The following is a 24,536-nucleotide window of genomic DNA, read 5'->3' on the forward strand; positions in this document are numbered from 1 at the left end:
CAGGATCTTAGATCTACTCACAAGTATGTTGATTAACACCCTAAATATGAACTTTCTAAAACGATGAAATAAACACATATAAAGTTTAGGAAACCTTACATTGGGTGCAGTGGAATAATATGACTCCTTCCGTTCAGATATCTAGCCCTTGATTCCTTTCTGTAGCAGAGCATTATCAATATTTGAACCTGGATCTCTTTCTCTGAATCTTTGATGCTGAAACCTCCTTCTTGCTGAAAGTCTTTCTTCACGATCTTCCTCACTATGATTGAGGTATCACTTGCTGTGTGTGGGCACTACTCTCACACTAAGATTTTCGAAATTTGAGAGGGAAGAAAGAGAGAGTGGGTTCGGCCAAAGATAGGGAGAGAGAAAGCTAAGTTTTTTCTGAATCAGAAGTGTCAGAAGAAAAGTGTAATTTTCCTGAAGCCTTCACTATCTATTTATAGCATTCCACTAGGGTTAGGTTTGAATTATTTGGCATTAAAATAATGAAAATATCAGTTTAAATTGCCTACAAAAGTGGCTGGCCATGCTTAGTGGATTTGGGCCTCACTTTTTGCAATTTTGCAGTTTTATCTTTTCTGCATCTAATTTTCTCAAAAACGCCAATTTTTAAATTCAACCATTTAAATGCCAATTCTAACTATTTAATAACTATGAATAATTATTAAATAATATTGTCATTTATCATATTTATTAATTGAACCATACAAAGTATCATAATTAACAAATATGCCCCTAAAACTCTTTCTTTACAATTTCGCCCTTACTTAGTGAAAAATTCACAAATAGACATAGTCTAATTTGAGAATTATAATTGATTAATCAAAACCAATTATATGAGTCTTACAAGCAATATAATCTCAACTAGTGCGGGGACCATGGGTCTATATAACCGAGCTTCCAATAAGTAGATCAAGAATTTAGCACTAAAATTCACTAACTTATTAATTCTTCGTTGAATCCACGCATAGAACTTAGAATTGCACTCTCAGTATATAGAATGCTCTATATGTTCCACCATATAGATGCATCATTAGTTATCCATTGTTATAATCCTAATGTGATCAATGATCCTCTATATGAATGATCTACACTGTAAAGGGATTAAATTACCGTTACACCCTACAATGTATTTATTCCTTAAAACACTTGACCCCGTATAAATGATATTTCAGCATATGTGAAATGAGTACTCCACCATTTATGTTCGTTTGGTCAAGCTCGAAGGAGATCATCATTTGCTTACTATTCGCCAGATAGAAGCTATAGATTCCATGTTTATGATAGCGCTCCCACTCAATTGCACTACCGTGTTCCCAAAATGTACGTATCACCCTGACCTAAAAGTAGGCTTAACTAACAAATCAAAGAACATGAATAGCCTTTCAAGATTGAGCCTAATCATAACAGGATTAAGAACATTTGATCTAGGATCAACTAGGCGATATTGCAGCACTTGTATACTTGATTTGGAAGGCAAGGAATGAGCTCATTTGGCAAAAGAAAGTCCCCAAAGTTGAGGAATTAATTCAGCGGCTACAGCAGGTGGTTAAAACTAGAACAATACTTGTGTTGCCTCAAAAAGTGAAAATCAAAGATAAAGAGTGGTTTGATAAGTTGTAAATAATTGTATAGATTTATTGAGGCCAATGTTGGTGCTTTTAGGATGTAAATAAAAGTTTTGTGCAATGAAATCTTCTGATTCATCAAAAAAAAAAAAAAAAACTAGGCGATATTGACTTGAATAGATATTACGGTAAGTTTAATAAATCTAAGTCAAAGTTCAATATCGGTCCCTTCCGATGCATACTCCATGCATCCAACCTGAGCTTTACTTTAACCAATGCTCTGGAAAGAACATAGCACTTCTCCAAATGCAAGTAAACTCTTGTTGTAGATTATCATATCAGTAAAACCCTATGTCTGATAAATCTAGGAAACTTTATTCACATAGTCATGTTTACTTTCCAATGTGTTGACGGCACAATAAACAGGATCAAGTATGTGAAAAGGGTTTCAGATGAATTTATACATTATGTACATATAATCATGAAATAAATCATGTGAACCATGCAACATTAAATGTTATTTCTGATCTATATTAATAAGTAAATCTGATTATATTGAAATGAGTTTTATTTAGGGCATAAAACCCAACAAACTCCCACTTGCACTAATATAAAACAAAAAGTGCGTTTCAAATAATCTCAACACCTTGATATACAAATCAAGTGTGGTAGTAGTAAACTCCTCGTAATAGGATCTGAAAAGTTGAATTAAACACAACCTTTTCTCCACCATTACTCTTCCTTTAATCACAAAATCATTGATAATGTGAAATTCCTCTCTATATGTCTAATCTCTTGGGATACTGGATTCTATATCTTTGGCAACTACTTTTGGTTAATCAGGAAATTAACACTAGTAGTTTAAGGCAATTTGGAATGGGGCCAAAGATGTATAGAACTTTCCTTAGACTGAATAAGTACCTTTCCTGTAGCTTTAACATTCAGTCTCTCTCTGGTAGACCTAGAGACTTCAGATAGGTTTTTACACTTCTCCAAAATCACTATTCCACCCCCAGAGTAACCACCATCTTATCAGAAAGATTTACTAGCACAAAGGCAAATTTCGAAATCTGATATGGTGTAGTCTAAGAGTTTTAAACACACCCTTATAGACTAACATATAGTTCCTCTTCTTAATCTTAGGATTTACTTGATTGTCTTCTAATGTTCTTCTCCTGGATTAATCTGATACCTACTCATTACTCCCACTCAACAGCAGGTGTCTGGTCTAAGGCATACAAAAGCATATCTAAGACCTCTCACTGTTGATTTAAGAAATTCTTTCATGGCTTTATCTTTTCTGGAATAGTTGAGACTTTTCCTTAGATAAATAAAATCTATGTCTAAGAAGTTGTGAAGCTTCTATAGATTGCCATTAGAAAGAAAATGCTTCAGCATCTTACTAAAGTAAGTTGCTTGCATTAGAGTAAGTAATTACCAGGTATACCACAAGCCATAGGTTTAGATAAACTCAAACCTATAATACTAGGAACAGGAAGTTTTGTTAAGTCTATTGAATGGACTTATAAACGAAAATTTCCTTTTATGTCCTTGTAATAGAAAACTTTAGGTTACTCCATGTGAATGGATTAAACCATAGTTCTATTGGCTTTCTTCTTAGTTTCTTATCTTGACAATCCATTACTTGTTTAAACTCACAATGGATTTTAATCACTAGTGTCTCCTAAGTCATAAGAAGGTGAGTTCCTAGAAACTCTCCCACTACGACAAGGTACCGTGAATTATGTCGAAGAAAACTAAATGGTATTAACCTCTTTGGTTGTGACAAGACAACAGAGGCAGTGGGATCATCATATGTAAGATGATAGAACACTTTTGGAATCAAGAATTAAATATCTCCTTTATTTGCTACTTGTTTTTCAGACTTAGTCATTTTCTTAGAAAAGTAGTATTTGTTTGATCAAACACTTTCTTATCTATTGACAATGGGATGGTCCACCCCTAATCACTTAGAATAGCTAACAAACCATGGTTAATAGTTCTAGCTTTTCTTAAGATTTTGATTAGGTCATCCATGAATCTAGTAATGATTTACATTAAGTACCCAACCATTACATCATTCTGAAATTGTATTACCATAGAAGGATTTTGGCAACGACTAGTAACTAATCATCAATATGCAAATCGAAATTTCTGGGGAGGTAAGTTTGGATATAATTCAAAAATCAATTTAATGATCTTTGAACTGCATATCTACTAACTATTTCTCCACCCCTATCAGTTCGCAAGATCTTTAACCACTTACCTTAATGGTTTTAACCATTGCTAGAAATTAATGAAATTTTTTAAACATTTCAAATTTCTTGCTAAAAGGTATAATCTAGAGTTATCGTTTTAAGAATACAACGAAAAACTCATATCCACCCCTGAATGTACATCCATTTGCGAATGAGATGAACTACTTTCAGTGGATATAGGTATATTAACTCTTTGCAGAGATTGATCTTGTCAAATCCACTATGAACAAGATACAAATGTCATAGATTAAAAAAAATGTGGTAGTGTCTTTTGATGATTTAGGTATAGTTACATCAATGAGTTCATAGAATACTGCAAGTGGATCCTGGTCACAGAATACCTAACTCATATTCCATACAGTTTTAATCCATTAATAGAAGATGGATATTAAACACTTGAGAAAGTGTAACTGTATTGTATTCTGGAATTAGAAATATAAGAAAATTTCTATTTGGAATCTAAAATTAAAGTCAAAGACTTAAATTTATACCAAATATAATGAGTAATTCTATCTTGGACCAGCACTACTAATACAAACTCTAAGTCAGATTTGCCCATACAAGTAGGAGATTTCTAAGATTGAGGATTTATATCAATTGGGAATAGAATTTCGAGATTATAATCATATGCGTCATTTAATTTCTTAAGAGAAAATATAATGACATTAAATGATTTATAGACCATTCATCCAATGATATATTATTGAGCTAATTCGAAATGAATAAGCTAAGAGGAATTAGGATAATTTCATTTATAAATAAGAATCCAACGATGCTTCGATTAGCAAAAGTCAAAGTAATCTTATTTATACAATCTTCTTGTTTCATATCGTAAAAATACTAGTCTAAGGTGTCATCAATTGATGAACAACTAGATGTCGCATATACAATATTTATCTTTCGAGATCTAACACTATTATGTATGTCTAATGGTGAAAATCTACTAGGGATTTATCTCATTAGATAAACAAGCCAAGTTAGACCAACAATGAAGATTCGAAATTAAACTACAACTTAATAACAGAAAATAACATGGTTCAATATAAATTCATACACAATTCAGAAATTATAAGCATATAGCAAGTAGGAATGACAAGTGAAAATACTAAAACATACAATCCTAAATAATTTCCAAGGTTTTCAACAAACTGATATCAGTGTCCCGTTTAGGCGAGAGTCAAAGCTACCATTCATTGAATAGAGTTGTCAGCTCGTCTAAAATGTTAAACATTCTAGCAACCTTTTATTCGATCAAGATTGGAATTCAGCGTTGTCCCGTTTAGGCGAGAGTCAAGGCAATTCTATCTTATGAGCTTCCACCATTGTTTCATAATTTGCAAGTCAAGTATGGTCGCCACCATTAGGGTGATCCATACCATACAAAACACTTACAAACTACTTATCATGCGAGGTTAAACGGTGCGAAATTGCTAATTAACGTTCCTCCATTAGGGAGGATTACTCACTAAAACAAACGCGGTGTAAAACCCACAATGGAGATCGAATATCTTAATAATAATCAAGCTCATTATTTAAAGTGAGTTGTATTTTCTTTGATTCTCTTTATTTAATCTATTTATTTTAAATATATATTTATTTAAAATTTCTAATTTAGAATGAAAAATTCTAAATATAAATTTTAATTTAATATTTATAAATTTTACTTAGATGGATATGAAAATAACATGAATTCTTTCCATCTTAGTAATAATTTCCAATAAATATTTAGAAAAATATTCAATTTAAGTTGTTACAAAATTAATTTAAATTAATTTACAACTCAAATTTAATTTTCTATAAATATATATGGCATTTCGAAAAATTAATGTATTCAGGGACACAATTTTTGAAAATGCATATTAAAATAAAAAATAAATCTTGGAAAAATTATTCTAATTTAATGTTGGCCCAAAATTAATTAATAAAATTAATTTACAACAAAAAATATAATTTTCCTATTTAATTAAATATATAAGAAAAATTTCAAATATTTAAGTATGATGATGAAAATCAACTTAAATATTAATTTTCTATTTAATTAAATACACTAGAAAAATACTTCAAGCAAAAATATCATCTATCTAGATTTTCCTTTGACTAATTAATTCAATTTCTAATAATATACTTTAATTCAATTTATTTTAAATTAATCAATAAATGAAAAAATCATTGATTTAAGTTGATCCAAGAATTAATTAAAATAAATAATTAATTTACAACTTAATCTATTTTTCAAATAAAATTTAAAATTCCAGCATTTAAGAAATGCAATTTCGAAATTTGATTAATAAAATAAAGAAAAAATATATTTTGAAAATTATTTAAATTTAGTTGAAAAAATAAATTTCAACTAAAAATAATTTTCTATTTAATTAAGTGTCATGAAAAAGAAATATTTAAGTATGATGATAAAAATCAACTTAGATATTTAATTTTCAAATTAATTAAATGTATTAAATTCAAGAAATAAATAATTAAGGGTAGAGAAGGCTTAATTATTAATCTCTAGTTTAATACTAGAAAAAAATATACTTAAAATAAATTGTACCAAAATTAATTATATAAATAATTAATTTCACAATGTATAATATTTTCTTATTTAATATTAGAAATAATAAGTAGTCTAGAAATAACTATCTAGAAAATATCTTATTTGACTAAGTATCTTTTCCACAAAATTTGAAAAAATATCTAATTTAAGTTGTATTAGAAAAAATCTAGAACTTAAATATTTTCAAATTGAAATTTAATTAAATATCAAAAATTAAGCTGTAACCACTTAATTTGAAAATATTCCATTTTAAGTTAATATTCGAAAAGATATTAACCTAAAAAATATCTAAAATATTCCATTTTAAGTTAATATTCGAAAAGATATTAACTTAAAAAAATATCTTAAAGAATCTTAATAACCAATACCTAAAATTCCTCAACTTAATTTTGAAATTTGAAATTCAAAAGATATTCAGATTTAAGTTGGTTAGTTGTAGATAACTAAATATTAACTTAAATAGGAATATTTAATGAAAAATTTAAATTAAGCTCCAGAAAGAATCTAGATGGTTATAATTCTATATTTAATTAAATACAAGAAAATACATATAGTTTAGCTTAGAATAAAAGATTCTTTAAACTATAATTTTCTTAAATTAATTTCAAAATAAATGAAATTAATTATGTTGCTAATCAATTTTATTAGGTTAAACTAGTTTAATTAACCTAGTACAGTTATTCAAATCAGGCAAATGGGCCTTCACAATTGGGGTGATTCATGTGAGGGGGTGCTGGGTTCAGTATGTCGTACCCACTTCTATGGCTCCCAACTCTCACACAAGGCCCAAAAGAGAGGAATTTAACCTTAATAAGAACAACTGTTATTAATTGAATAGGCCCAAAAACTAAATGGGCCTAAATAAAATCTATCAAGAACTATGATATTTTATTTAGCAACAACAACCTATATGCATCTATAATCAAATTAAACACATAGGCTCACACAGGCACACTTTGGATGGGTCCTATCATGTTGCTAGGTCATACACAGATGAAAGAAGTTTGTAAATATACCTGTTACAAATTATTATCTTGACCAAGGGAGCCATCAGATCATTAGATCTGGCAAAAAGTAACCATGGCTATTTACAATCAAGTAATAATAGGTTTTGAAAACTTACACACAAGCTAAAACACATACTCCTGCAACAAGGTTAGCTGGATAGTTGGATGTAGGATTTATTTAATTTTAAATTAAATTATTAATTTTGAAATAATTAATTAATTAAAAAAATAATTTTCGAAAATTTAAAAAAAATTTTGAAATAAAAATTTCGAAATTAAATTAAAAATTTAAATTTAAAATTAAACCTACAATTTTGAAAAATTAGGTTTCAACCAACCTAAATATCATTTCAAAATTTGCTAACTACTTTTAAAATTTAAATATTATTTTATAAATAAAAATTAAATAAAAAATTAAAAAAGATAAATGAATATCTTTTTCAGATTTTAAATGTAATTTAAATAAATAAAATAACAAAATTTAAAAAAATAGCAAAATATCTTATATCATTTAAAAATTACATGATTATAATTATTTTATTTTAGATTTAAAATAAGATAAGATATAATCAAATTTTAAAATAAGATAGATTTTTAAGCAAGAAGATAGATACTAATTCTATTCAAATTCAAATTACACTAATATCTTGAATTAAATTTAAAAAATATTAAATTAATTCAAAATGATAATTAGAATTGAATTAGGAATAGTAATAGTATATATATAGAACTACACAAAAAATCGGAAGTTAATTCCATGAAAAAGCATGAAAAATCGAAGAAGAACGAAAAAATTGTGAGCTGTACGGACAGTTTTCGCGATCGCAGGAAAATTTCAGCACAGCTCCGATTTTTTTCAAATCTTCAAAAATTCATAACTAATTCAAATAAAATCGAAATTGAGTTCTGTAAAAGGCTAACTTGCTTAATTTTTTCCATACTATCCAATAAAAATAATGCCAGAAACAGAATCGCAATTATTTTTCACGAAAATTTACAAACATCAATCAATCATCAAATAACACTCAATACAACATGATACCATCCAAAAAACATACAAACAATCGTTTTAAAAGTCCAAATTTCTTGCAAGTAAATCAATTACCATGGCTCTGAGGCCAGTTGTTGGAAATTATTTTACCAGGATCTTAGATCTACTCACAAGTATGTTGATTAACACCCTAAATATGAACTTTCTAAAACTATGAAATAAACACATATAAAGTTTAGGAAACCTTACATTGGGTGCAGCGGAATAATATGACTCCTTCCATTCAGATATCTAGCCCTTGATTCCTTTCTGTAGCAGAGCATTATCAATATCTGAACCTGGATCTCTTTCTCTGAATCTTTGATGCTGAAACCTCCTTCTTGCTGAAAGTCTTTCTTCACGATCTTCCTCACTATGATTGAGGTATCACTTGCTGTGTGTGGGCACTACTCTCACACTAAGATTTTCGAAATTTGAGAGGGAAGAAAGAGAGAGTGGGTTCGGCCAAAGATAGGGAGAGAGAAGGCTCAGTTTTTTCTGAATCAGAAGTGTCAGAAGAAAAGTGTAATTTTCCTAAAGCCTTCACTATCTATTTATAGCATTCCACTAGGGTTAGGTTTGAATTATTTGGCATTAAGATAATGAAAATATCAGTTTAAATTGCCTACAAAAGTGGCTGGCCATGCTTAGTGGATTTGGGCCTCACTTTTTGCAATTTTGCAGTTTTATCTTTTCTGCATCTAATTTTCTCAAAAACGCCAATTTTTAAATTCAACCATTTAAATGCCAATTCTAACTATTTAATAACTATAAATAATTATTAAATAATATTGTCATTTATCATATTTATTAATTGAACCATACAAAGTATCATAATTAACAAATATGCCCCTAAAACTCTTTCTTTACAATTTCGCCCTTACTTAGTGAAAAATTCACAAATAGACATAGTCTAATTTGAGAATTATAATTGATTAATCAAAACCAATTATATGAGTCTTACAAGAAATATTATCTCAACTAGTGCGGGGACCATGGGTCTATATAACCGAGCTTCCAATAAGTAGATCAAGAATTTAGCACTAAAATTCACTAACTTATTAATTCTTCGTTGAATCCACGCATAGAACTTAGAATTGCACTCTCAGTATATAGAATGCTCTATATGTTCCACCATATAGATGCATCATTAGTTATCCATTGTTATAATCCTAATGTGATCAATGATCCTCTATATGAATGATCTACACTGTAAAGGGATTAAATTACCGTTACACCCTACAATGTATTTATTCCTTAAAACACTTGACCCCATATAAATGATATTTCAGCTTATGTGAAATGAGTACTCCACCATTTATGTTCGTTTGGTCAAGCTCGAAGGAGATCATCCTTTGCTTACTATTCGCCAGATAGAAGCTATAGATTCCATGTTTATGATAGCGCTCCCACTCAATTGCACTACCGTGTTCCCAAAATGTACGTATCACCCTGACCTAAAAGTAGGCTTAACTAACAAATCAAAGAACATGAATAGCCTTTCAAGATTGAGCCTAATCATAACAGGATTAAGAACATTTGATCTAGGATCAACTAGGCGATATTGACTTGAATAGATATTACGGTAAGTTTAATAAATCTAAGTCAAAGTTCAATATCGGTCCCTTCCGATGCATACTCCATGCATCCAACCTGAGCTTTACTTTAACCAATGCTCTGGAAAGAACATAGCACTTCTCCAAATGCAAGTAAACTCTTGTTGTAGATTATCATATCAGTAAAACCCTATGTCTGATAAATCTAGGAAACTTTATTCACATAGTCATGTTTACTTTCCAATGTGTTGACGGCACAATAAACAGGATCAAGTATGTGAAAAGGGTTTCAGATGAATTTATACATTATGTACATATAATCATGAAATAAATCATGTGAACCATGCAACATTAAATGTTATTTCTGATCTATATTAATAAGTAAATCTGATTATATTGAAATGAGTTTTATTTAGGGCATAAAACCCAACACTAGCAACATGATAGGACCCATCCAAAGTGTGCCTGTGTGAGCCTATGTGTTTAATTTCATTATAGATGCATATAGGTTGTTGTTGCTAAATAAATTATCATAGTTCTTGATAGATTTTATTTAGGCCCATTTAGTTTTTGGGCCTATTCAATTAATAACAGTTGTTCATTTTAAGGTTAAATTCCTCTCTTTTGGGCCTTGTGTGAGAGTTGGGAGCCATAGTAGTGGGTACAACATACTGAACCCAGCACCCCGTCACATGAACCACCCCAATTGTGAAGGCCCATTTGCCTGATTTGAACAACTGTACTAGGTTAATTAAACTAGTTTAACCTAATAAAATTGATTAGCAACATAATTAATTTCATTTATTTTGAAATTAATTTAAGAAAAATATAGTTTAAAGAATTTTTATTCTAAGCTAAACTATATGTATTTTCTTGTATTTAATTAAATATAGAATTATAACCATCTAGATTCTTTCTGAAGCTTAATTTAAATTTTTCATTAAATATTCCTATTTAAGTTGATATTTAGTTATCTATAACTAATCAACTTAAATCTGAATATCTTTTGAATTTCAAATTTCAAAATTAAGTTGAGGAATTTTAGGCATTGGTTATTAAGATTCTTTAGATATTTTTTAAGTTAATATCTTTTCGAATATTAACTTAAAATGGAATATTTAAGATATTTTTTAAGTTAATATCTTTTCGAATATTAACTTAAAATGGAATATTTTCAAATTAAGTGGTTACAACTTAATTTTTGATATTTAATTAAATTTAAATTTGAAAATATTTAAGTTCTAGATTTTTTCTAATACAACTTAAATTAGATATTTTTTCAAATTTTGTGGAAAAGATACTTAGTCAAATAAGATATTTTCTAGATAGTTATTTCTACACTACTTATTATTTCTAATATTAAATAGGAAAATATTATACATTGTGAAATTAATTATTTAAATAATTAATTTTGGTACAATTTATTTTAAGTATATTTTTTCCTAGTATTAAACTAGAAATTAATAATTAAGCCTTCTCTAGACTTAATTATTTATTTCTTGAATTTAATACATTTAATTAATTTGAAAATTAAATATCTAAGTTGATTTTCATCACGATACTTAAATATTTCTAAAATTATTTTTAGTTGAAATTTATTTTTTCAACTAAATTTAAATCATTTTCAAAATATATTTTTTTATTTTATTAATCAAATTTCGAAATTGCATTTCTTAAATGCTAGAATTTCGAATTTTATTTGAAAAATAGATTAAAGTTGTGAATTATTTATTTTAATTTTGGACCAACTTAAATCAATGATTTTTTCATTTAATGATTAATTAATACAAATGAAGTAAAATATATTTTTCTTTATTTTATTAATCAATTTTCGAAATTGCATTTCTGGAATTTCGAATTTCATCTTGAAAAATAGATTAAGTTGTAAATTAATTATTTATTTTAATTAATTCTTGGATCAACTTAAATCAATGATTTTTTCATTTATTGATTAATTTAAAATAAATTGAATTAAAGTATATTATTAGAAATTGAATTAATTAGTCAAAGGAAAATCTAGATAGATGATATTTTTGCTTGAAGTATTTTTCTAGTGTATTTAATTAAATAGAAAATTAATATTTAAGTTGATTTTCATCATCATACTTAAATATTTGAAATTTTTCTTAAATATTTAATTAAATAGGAAAATTATATTTTTTGTTGTAAATTAATTTTATTAATTAATTTTGGGCCAACATTAAATTAGAATAATTTTTCCAAGATTTATTTTTTATTTTAATATGCATTTTCGAAAATTGTGTCCCTGAATACATTAATTTTTCGAAATGCCATATATATTTATAGAAAATTAAATTTGAGTTGTAAATTAATTTAAATTAATTTTGTAACAACTTAAATTGAATATTTTTCTAAATATTTATTGGAAATTATTACTAAGATGGAAAGAATTCATGTTATTTTCATATCCATCTAAGTAAAATTTATAAATATTAAATTAAAATTTATATTTAGAATTTTTCATTCTAAATTAGAAATTTTAAATAAATATATATTTAAAATAAATAGATTAAATAAAGAGAATCAAAGAAAATACAACTCACTTTAAATAATGAGCTTGATTATTATTAAGATATTCGATCTCCATTGTTGGTCTTACAAAAGTTAAATGTTTTCAATATAACCTCGAGACGCTAGACTTCGTCCCCCTATGGATGGTTATTCGTTGAACGCATTTAACACCGTAAAATCTCATTTGATAAGTGTTTTGTAAGTTTTCGTCTCTATTAGACTCTCCCCTACGGTGACTACTTAGAGATAAACTTATGAGACATGAAACAATGGTGGAAGCTCATAAAATGAGAATAACCTTGACTCTCGCCTACTGGGACAACGTTGGATTCTTATTTTGATCGAATAAAAGATTGCTAGAATGGTTTCTATTTTAGATGAGCTGACAACTCTATTCAATGAATGATACTTTGACTCTCACCTACCGGGATTCTGATATCAGTTTTTTGAAAACCTTGGAAATTATTTAGGATTGTATGTTTTAGTATTTTCACTGGTCATTCCTACTTGCTATATGTTTAATAATTTCTGAATTGTGTATGAATTTATATTGAACTATGTTAATTTCTGTTATTAAATTGTAGTTTAATTTCGAATCTTCATTGTTGGTCTAACATGTTTGTTTATCTAATGAGATAAATCCCTAATGGATTTTCACCATTAGACATACATAATAGTGTAAGATCTCGAAAGATAAATATTGTATATGTAACATCTAGCTGTTCATCAATTGATGACACCTTAGACTAGTATTTTTACAATATGAAACAAGAAGATTACATAAATAAGATTACTTTGTCTTTCGCTAATCGAAGCATCGTTGGATTCTTATTTATAAACGAAATTATCCTAATTCCTCTTAGCTTATTCATTTCGAATTAGCTTCAAAATATATCATTGGATGAATGGTCTATAAATCATTTCATGTCATTCTATATTTTCTCTTAAGAAATTAAATGACGCATATGATTATAATCCCAAAATTCTATTCCCAATTGATATAAATCCTCAATCTTAGAAATCTCCTACTTTATGGGAAAATCTGACTTAGAGTTTGTCTTAGTAGTGCTGGTCCAAGATAGAATTACTCATTATATTTGGTATAAATTTAAGTCTTTGACTTTAATTTTAGATTCCAAATAGAAATTTTCGTATATTTCTAATTCCAGAATACAGTACAGTTACACTTTCTCAAGTGTTTAATATCCATCTTCTATTAATGGATTAAAACTGTATAGAATATGAGTTAGGTATTCTGTGACCAGGATCCACTTGTAGTATTCTAAGAACTCTTTGATGTAACTAAACCTATGTCATCAAAAGATACTACCACATTTTTTTAATCTATGGCATTTGTATCTTGTTCATAGTGGATTTGACAAGACAATCTCTGCAAAGAGTTAATATGCCTATATCCACTGAAAGTAGTTCATCTCATTCGCAGATGGATGTACATTCAGGGGTGGATATGAGTTTTTCGTTGTATTCTTAAAACGATAACTCTAGATATACCTTTTAGCAAAGAAATTTGAAATGTTTGAAAAATTTCATAAATTTCTAGCAATTGTTAAAACCATTAAGGTAAGTGGTTAAAGATCTTGCGAACTGATAGGGGTGGAGAAATAGTTAGTAGATATGCAGTTCAAAGATCATTAAATTGATTTTTGAATTATATCCAAACTTACCTCCCCAGAAATTTCGATTTGCATATTGATGATTAGTTACTAGTCGTTGCCTAAATCCTTCTATGGAAATACAATTTTAGAATGATGTAATGGTTGTATACTTAATGTAAATCATTACTAGATTCATGGATGACCTAATCAAAATCTTAAGAAAAGCTAGAACTGTTAACCATGGTTTGTTAGCTATTCTAAGTGATTAGGGGTGGACCATGCCATTGTCAATAGATAAGAAAGTGTTTGTTCAAAAAAATACTACTTTTCCAAGATAATGACTAAGTCTGAAAATAATGTAGCAAATAAAGGAGATATTTTTTCTTGATTCCAAAAGTGTTCTATCATCTTATTTGACATATGATGATCCCACTGCATCTGTTGTCTTGTCACAACCAAAGAGGTTAATACCATTTAGTTTTATTAGACATAATTCACGGTACCTTGTCGTAGTGGGAGAGTTTCTAGGAACTCACCTTCTTATGACTTGGGAGACACTAGTGATTAAAATCCATTGTGAGTTTAAACAAGTAATGGATTGTCTAGAGAAGAAACTAAGAAGAAAGCCAATAGAACTATGGTTTAATCCATTCACATGGAGTAACCTAAAGTTTTCTATTACAAGGACATAAAAGGAAATTTTCGTTTCTAAGTCTATTCAATGGACTTAACAAACTTCCTGTTCCTAGTATTATAGGTTTGAGTTTATCTAAACCTATGGCTTGTGGTATACCTGGTAATTACTTACTCTAAGGCAAGTTACTTACTTTAGTAAGATGCTGAAGCATTTTCTTACTAATGGCAATCTATAGAAGCTTCTCAACTTCTTAGGCATAGATTCAATTTATCTAAGGAAAAGTCTCAACTATTCCAGAAAAGATAAAGCCATGAAAGAATTTCTTATATCAACAGTGAGAGGTCTTAGATATGCTTTTGTATGCCTTAGACCAGACACCTGCTGTTGAGTGGGAGTAATGAGTAGGTATCAGATTAATCCAAGAGAAGAACATTGGAAGACAATCAAGTAAATCTTAAGATTAAGAAGAGGAACTATATGTTAGTCTATAAGGGTGTGTTTAAAACTCTTAGACTACACCATATCAGATTTCGAAATTTGCCTTTGTGTTAGTAAATCTTTCTGATAAGATGGTGGTTACTCTGAGGGTGGAATAGTGATTTTGGAGAAGTGTGAAAACCTATCTGAAGTCTCTAGGTCTACCAGGAAGGGACTGAATGTTAAAGTTACAGGAAAGGTACTTATTCAGTCTAAGGAAAGTTCTATACATTTTTGGCACCATTCCAAATTCCCTAAACTACTAGTGTTAATTTCCTGATTAACCAAAAGTAGTTGCCAAAGGTACAAGAATCCAGTATCCCAAGAGAGTAGACATATAGAGAGGAATTTCACATTATCAATGATTTTGTGATTAAGGAAGAGTAATAGTGGAGGAAAGGTTGTGGTTAATTCAACCTTTCAGATCCTATTACAAGGAGTTTACTACTACTACACTTGATTTGTATATCGAGGTGTTGAGATTATTTGAAACACACTTTTTATTTTATATTAGTGCAAGTGGGAGTTTGTTGGGTTTTATGCCCTAAATAAAACTCATTTCAATATAATCAGATTTACTTATTAATATAGATCAGAAATAACATTTAATGTTGCATGGTTCACATGATTTATTTCATGATTATATGTACATAATGTATAAATTCATCTGAAACCCTTTTCACATACTAGTGCCTGTTTATTGTGTCGTCAACACATTGGAAAGTAAACATGACTATGTGAATAAAGTTTCCTAGATTTATTAGACATAGGGTTTTACTGATATGATAATCTACAACAGAGTTTACTTGCATTTGGAGAAGTGCTATGTTCTTTCCAGAGCATTGGTTAAAGTAAAGCTCAGGTTGGATGCATGGGTATGCATCAGAAGGGGCCGATATTGAACTTTGACTTAGATTTATTAAACTTACCGTAATATCTATTCAAGTCAACATCGCCTAGTTGATCCTAGATCAAATGTTCTTAATCCTGTTATGATTAGGCTCAATCTTGAAAGGCTATTCGTGTTCTTTGATTTGTTAGTTAAGTCTACTTTTAGGTCAGGGTGATACGTACATTTTGGGAACGCGGTAGTGCAATTGAGTGGGAGCGCTAGCATAAACATGGAATCTATAGCTTCTATATGGCGAATAGTAAGCAAAGGATGATCTCCTTCGAGCTTGACCAAACGAACATAAATGGTGGAGTACTCATTTCACATAAGCTGAAATATCATTTATACGAGGTCAAGTGTTTTAAGGATAAAATACATAGTAGGGTGTTACGGTAATCTAATCCCTTTACAGTGTAGATCATTCATATAGAGGATCATTGATCACATTAGGATTACAACAATGGATAACTAATGATGCATCTATATGGTGGAACATATAGAGCATTCTATATACTGAGAGTGCAATTCTAAGTTCTATGCGTGGATTCAACGAAGAATTAATAAGTTAGTGAATTTTAGTGCTAAATTCTTGATCTACTTATTGGAAGCTCGGTTATATAGACCCATGGTCCCCTCACTAGTTGAGATAATATTGCTTGTAGGACTCATGTAATTGGTTTTGATTAATCAATTATAATTCTCAAATTAGACTATGACTATTTGTGAATTTTTCACTAAGTAAGGGCGAAATTGTAAAGAAAGAGTTTATAGGGGCATATTTGTTAATTATGATACTTTGTATGGTTCAATTAATAAATATGATAAATGACAATATTATTTAATAATTATTTATAGTTATTAAATAGTTAGAATTGGCATTTAAATGGTTGAATTAAAAAATTGGCGTTTTTGAGAAAATCAGATGCAGAAAAGGTAAAACTGCAAAATTGCAAAAAGTGACGCCCAAATCCACATGTATAGGGCCGACCACTTTTGTAGGGTTTTCCCTCTGATATTTTTATTATTTTAATGCCAAATAATTCAAACCTAACCCTAGTGGAATGCTATAAATAGATAGTGAAGGCTTCAGGAAATTTACACTTAAATTTCTACACTTCTGATTGAGAAAAAACTGAGCCTCTCTCTCTCCCTATCTTTGGCCGAACCCACTTTCTCTTTCTTCTTCCTTCAATTTTGAAAATCTTAGTGTGAGAGTAGTGCCCACACACAGCAAGTGATACCTCAATCATAGTGAGGAAGATCGTGAAGAAAGACTTTCAGCAAGAAGGAGTTTTAGGATCAAAGATTCAGAGAAAGAGATCCAGGTTCAGATATTAATAATGCTCTGCTACAGAAAGGAATCAAGGGCTAGATATCTGAATGGAAGGAGTCATTATATTCTGCTGCACCCAATGTAAGGTTTCCTAAACTTTATACGTGTTTATTTCATCGTTTTAGAAAGTTCATATTTAGGGTGTTAATAAACATACTTGTGAGTAGATCTAAGATCCTGGTAAAATAAATTCCAACAAACAACGCGTCTAGCTGACGCATCTCACCCTCAAGTGGCTCGGCACGCCACTTTGCCCAGCGCCGAATAGGATCCAGCCGTCCAGATGGAGGGGGATCATGAAGGGGACGCCGAGGTCCAGCAAATCCAGCAGTAGGATGACGTACGTCCTGGTAGTTCCTCTGAGGCGGAGGAAGAGGCAGAGGTTGAACCCCCAAACTACGGGGAGTACAACGAGGCTAAGGAGCCAGTCGATGCTGACGGAGGCGTCCTGGTTGAGGGCGTGGACTACGTCAGTGAGGAACTTGCTGCTGCGGTTCCTCATAGAAGACAAGGTGCCTTTGTTGGGTTTTGTGCCCTAATTAAAACCCTTTACAATCTGGTTAGTTATCAATATAAGAAATTTGAAGTGATTTATGTTTGCATGTACTTTACATGCTTATGGTTTAATATGTTTATTATGTTTATACACAAAATCTGTTAAGTCCAAATCATATGTTTATTCACAATTACAGTATTGTCAACACAGTGGAATGTCATTGTGATTATATGATTCAAAAGACTAAGTCCCTGTTTCATCAGTGTTTTGGATTTACACTGATGTGATAAATAGCGATGATGTGTACTTACACTTGGAGTAAGTGTTATGTTCTTTCCAGGACATTGGTAAAGTATACTAGTTTCGAATGTATGGAGTATACATTGGACTAGACCGATATTGAACTTAGTTAAGATATTATAAACTTACCGTTGTATCTTTCCAAGTCAATATCAGTAGTTGATCTTAAGATTAAAAGAATCTAAATCCTGATATGCTTAGGCTCAACTCAGGAGTGCTATTCATGTTCTTTGATTTATTAGTTAAGCCTACTTTTGGGTAAGGGTGATACGTATATTTTGGGAACATGATAGTATGATTGAGTGGGAGTGCTGAACATAAATATGGAATCTATAGCTTCTACTGGTGTATATAAGTCAAGTGATGATTCCCTTCGAGCTTAGCTAAATAGAAGTAAATGGATGAGCTCTTGTTTAAGTGACTAATTCTTAGATCACTAAACATCATTTAGAGGTAGCTAAGTGTTTTAAGGGGAAAAATACGTTGAGGGGTGAAAACGGTAAAATTATCTCATCTCGATGTAAATCATCTATATAGAGGATCTTTGATCACGATAAGATTATAACAATGGTTAAATGAGATAGCATATCTATATCATGGAACATATAATATGCTCTATATAAGTCTGAGAGTGCAATTCTAAGTTCTAAGAGTGGATTCAACGAGGAATTAATAAGTAGGGATTTACTTAGTAAATTTGGTTCACTTATTGGAAGCTTAGCATATAGATCCATGGTCCCCATTCTAGTTGAGACTATACGGCTTGTAAGACTCAATAATTGATTTGTGATTAATCAATTATAATTCTAAAGTTAGACTATGTCTAATTTGTGAATTTTCACTAAGCAGGGGTGAAATTGTAAAGAAAAGAGATTCTAGGTTTATTTATTAATTAAGAGACTCTATATGTCTAATTAATAATTAAATTAAATGACAATATTATTTAATAATCTATTTTAGTTATTAAATAATTAGTTTTGGCATTTAAATGGTTAGAATTGGAAAATTAGCGTTTTTGAGAAAATATAAATAAAAATTGTGAAAACTACAAAATCCAAGTAAGGCTCATTAACACCTATGGCCGACCACTTGGGTGATGTTTTCCAATTAATATTTTCATTATTTTAATGCCAAATAATTACTAACCTAAACCTAGTAGTTGCCTATAAATAGAAAGTGATGGCTCAGTTCAAAATAACCTTTTTCTCAGAAAATCAAAGATTGCCTTTTCAGAAAAAATGAGCCTTCCACTTCTCTCTCTATAGCCGACCCTATACCTCTCTCTTTTCTTCTTCTCAATTTCGAAACCTTAGTGATAGAGTAGTGCCCACACACAGCAAGTGGTACCTCAATCATAGATTGGAAGACTGTGAAGGATCACACACAAAGAGAAGGACATTCGGGCTCAGATCTTGATAATACTCTGCGACAGAAAGGATACAAGGGTTAGAGATCTTAGTGGAAGGAGACATTATTCCACTGCAACAAATGTAAGGTTTTCTTAACTTTATATGTGTTTAATTATCGTTTTAGAAAGTTCATATTTAGGGTGTTAAATAACATACTTGTGAGTAGATCTAAGATCCTGGTAAAATAAATTCCAACAGCCTTGAGCGCCAGGTGGGTAAGCCCTTCGTCCATGGTTACTTAGGGGCGCCTTCAATCTCTCGACCAGGACGGATACCTGGGCAAACTGGATTGCTACATTCCCGCCCACAACAATCGTGCCACAAACCCTGAAAAGGGGATGTGTGCCTGGTCGGGTGCCCATGGTCAGCAAGGGGCATTGATGCATTTGCATCATGTAAAGCCCGCTTAGTTAATTTGGAAATTAGCAGTTGTTTATGTTTAATTATGAAATTATTTATAGCTATTTAAATAATTTATTACTGTTATTTATGGAATTCAGAAATGCATGATTATGTCATCAGTAGTTTTTATATTTTGCATTTCCGGTGTCCGGTATTTTGGAACTCGGCGTTTGGCTCAGTAGCAATCACAACTTAGTATGTTAGTAATTTGGGGACGGGTTTTAGACATTGGGAATGTCGGGAATGGCCGGGAATTTAGAATGTCCCAAAAATACCCCTTTAGTTTGATTTATGTGATTTTATGGTGGAGGGGCAAAATGGTCTTTTTGCCCCATTAGTATCTTGTCTTTTATGACTTTATGAAATGAAAAATAAATGTTATTTTATTTAATTGTTGGCTGAAATGTAAGTTGATAAGTGGATTATGCTTATTTCTTTATTTTTACAAAACATAACACTTAGAAAAAAATTACAAAACTTTCAAACACTCTCTCTCAAGCCTCTCTCTTTTCGGCCCTCTTTGAGCAGCAAGGAGGAGGAGTTTTCCTTAGTGATTCAAGCCATTTTTGTGTTGATTTTATGATCCATAGTTACTAGTAAGTGGTTCTCATCTCTTCTTTTTATTCTTGATGTTTTTGAGGTGAAAATGGTAGGTTGCATGTTAGTTTGTAAAGCTGTATATTGCTGTGTTTAATTGTTGTTTCCAGTAGCTTAATTAGGTTTTAAATGGATGGATTATATAGGTTTTAATGCATGCTAGTGGTGTTGTTTAAAGCTTTGAATTTCCTATGCAAATATGTGATTTTTGAATGAAATGGTTTTATTTGTTGCTGTGAAGTTGCTGGATGTTCTTTATAGTTTTCAGAGGTGATTATATGCTAGTTTAAGTAGATTTAAGCTAGTGGAATGCATGTTTAGGTGGATTTGCTCAAGCTTGAGTTTGGAACTCAAAGCTTGAGCTCCAATGGTGATTTTTGTATATGTGTTTTCTGGGTGGTTTTGAGGCCTTAGATTTGTTCTTTGGGGTGTTTAGAGCGTGTACGGAAAGTTTGGTACCAATTGGGGTTGAATTGGTCGAGTTATGAAAATTTAAGTTGGCTGCCTGCGAGGAACCGGAATTCCGGTTGTACATCCGGAATTCCGGATGAGGGTTCTGAATTTTCCAGAACCGAAATTCCGGTTGGGCAACCGGTCTACCGGTTGGGGAAAATTCAGGGACCCTAGTTTTCCTCGTTTTTATGTTTTAGGGGGTATTGCCATGCTTTTTATCGATAGGGAAACTTTTAGTTCTTAGTTTTAGTCCCCGGGAAGTGATTTAGCGTGTCACTTATAGCGTTGTGATTTTTATGGTTTAAGAGCCAGTAATCCGCCGCTCAGCTTCGGCTTCCGTCGGGTTGACCGCACACCCGAAATCGGAATCCGGGTAAGATTAGTATAACGGTATGCATATGTAGATTACATGTTTAGCGTGCATGTAGGAAGCCTGCTAGATTACATTAGTTATGTATTTAGGCTTCGAACCATCCAACCCTGTCACGTCGGTACAGTGCCGGAGTATGACCAAGAAATGAGTATGACCGGTTCGACCGATCAGGCTGACATTTGGTTGGTGGTTCAGTGCTATTGACCTATCCCGTCGGGACAGGCTGGAGTATGACCAGCAGCCGGAGTATGACCGGTTCGACCGATCAGGAGGATACTTGTCAGTAGTACCGTCCCTATGAACGTTCAAAACTCAGTACCATGTTGGACATGGCGGTAGTGGCTCAGTACCATGTTGGACATGGCAGTAGCGGGACTCAGTATCGTGTTGGACACGGCAGTTAGTTTTATGTATGATATTATTATGCTTTTCTTACTGAGTCTGTCGACTCACAGTTTATGTTCATGTGTAGGTAAAGGCAAGGCTATAGCTGATGGACCGTGAGCGAGCTTATGAGATTGTACATGTCGGGGCGGTTAGGCCTGGAGCGTACGATCCTCGGGACAGCAAGGCTGAGTTTTTTGTAACTGGTCGTTAGACGACTTTATTTTGATGTAACAGATAAACAGTTAAACTTTTTGTAAATATTTTTATAATCGGGATCCCGAGTCTTTTATAATATGGTTTTATAAGTTTAATTAAAAAGCAAAATTTTAATTAATCACGTTTTTCCATAAACCTCGTTGATTAGCAACGAGCTGCACAGTACGTTTAAAAATCACGTAATACGCCTAAGGTACTTAGGGTGTTACACATCAATACTTTAAGAATGTGGCAGACTTCTTCGGCCTTTGCCCATCCCAGTTCACTCCTAAGGGCATTAAATATTTGTCTGCCCCCTTCGTCCTCTACGCTTCCCAGAAATGGGGTATGCCCTCTCCTCACGAAGTTGCCTTGTTCTTTGATTTGAAGTCCACCCCCAAGCAAGGCAGGTCGGGGTACTTCTAATTCTCTCAACCAGGCTTCAAGTGCTTGACGGGCACGAACGATATGGCCATCAGCAAGATTGGGCATTTTGCTGATGAGTACTTCATGGTGGATGACACGGGCATCACTCGCACTCAATTCCAGCAGATTCCAACATATCACCGCCCTCCCCTCACTCTTGCTCTCAGGGATAGAGCTCAAAAGCTTGCTCGACTATCGAGGGAAGACCAGAATATTATCCAGTTGACCTCCGAGGATAATTTTGTGAAGTACGGTGTCTATCACAAGGACTTCATTCCTAAGTCCGTGACGTGGAAGAAGAGGAAATCTGGTGTTGGACGGACCGAACGAGCTCATCGGAGGAATGAACTCATTCAACTTAGGCACGAAGCTAAGTTGAAGGGAGGTGCAAGGGCCAAGCATAATGCTCAAGAGCCCTTAAATCTTGAAGATGGGGCTGAGGAAGAGCAGGTGACTCCACTGAAGAGGAAGAAGAAACTTCTGTTGGTAATTATTTTACCAGGATCTTAGATCTACTCACAAGTATGTTGATTAACACCCTAAATATGAACTTCTAAAACGATTATAAATTAAACACATATAAAGTATAAGAAACCTTACATTGGGTGCAGCGAAATAATATGTCTCCTTCCGTTCAGATCTCTAACCCTTGTATCCTTTCTGTCGCAGAGTATTATCAAGATCTGAACCTGGATCTCTTTCTCTCCTTTCTTTAGTGTTGAATCTCCTTCTTGTTGAATGTCTTTCTTCACGATCTTCCTCACTATGATTGAGGTATCACTTGCTGTGTGTGGGCACTACTCTATCACTAAGAGGTTCGAAATTTGGAATGAAGAAGAAAGAGAGAGAAGAAGGTGGCGGCTAGGTATAGAGAGAGAAGGCTCAGGTTTTTCTCTGAAGGAAACAAGATGTGAAAGTCTATTTTTCCTAAAGCCTTCACTATCTATTTATAGCATACCACATAGGGTTAGGCTTGAATTATTTGGCATTAAAATAATGAAATAATCAGATGATAATCCCTATAAAAGTGGCCGACCATGGCATATTGGATTTGGGCCTCACTTTTTGCAATTTTGCTGTTTTATCATTTCTGCATCTCATTTTCTCAAAAACGCCAGTTTTCAAATTCAACCATTTAGATGCCAATTCTAACTATTTAATAACTATAAATAATTATTAAATAATATTGTCATTTATCATATTTATTAATTGAACCATACAAAGTATCTTAATTAACAAATATGCCCTAAAAACTCTTTCTTTACAATTTCGCCCTTACTTAGTGAAAAATTCACAAATAGACATAGTCTAATTTGAGAATTATAATTGATTAATCAAAACCAATTAAATGAGTCTTACAAGTAATATTGTCTCAACTAGTGGGGGGACCATGGGTCTATATAACCGAGCTTCCAATAAGCAGATCAAGAATTTATAACCTAAATTCACTGACTTATTAATTCTTTGTTTAATCCACGCATAGAACTTAAAATTGCATTCTCAATATATAGAACGCTTTATATGTTCCACCATATAGACACGTCATTAGTTATCCATTGTTATAATCTGAATTTGATCAATGATCCTCTATATGAATGATCTACACTGTAAAGGGATTTGATTACCGTAACACCCTACAATGTATTTTATCCTTAAAACACTTAACCCCGTATAAATGATATTTCAGCTATGTGAAATTAGTATTCCACCATTTATTTTCGTTCGGTCAAGCTCGAAGGAAATCATCCTTTACTTTCTATTCGCCAGCTAGAAGCTATAGATTCCATATTTATGTTAGCGCTCCCACTCAATTGCACTACCGTGTTCCCAAAATGTACGTATCACCCTCACCAAAAAGTAGGCTTAACTAACAAATCAAAGAGCACGAATAACACTATCTGGATTAAGATCATTTGATCTAGGATCAACTAGGCGATATTGACTTGAATAGATATTACGGTAAGTTTGATTAAATCTAGTTCAAAGTTCAATATCGGTCCCTTCTGATGCATACTCCATGCACCTAACCTGAGCT

This window comes from Cannabis sativa, chromosome 3 (assembly GCF_029168945.1).
Source record: "Cannabis sativa cultivar Pink pepper isolate KNU-18-1 chromosome 3, ASM2916894v1, whole genome shotgun sequence".
NCBI classification, from domain to species: Eukaryota; Viridiplantae; Streptophyta; class Magnoliopsida; order Rosales; family Cannabaceae; genus Cannabis; species Cannabis sativa.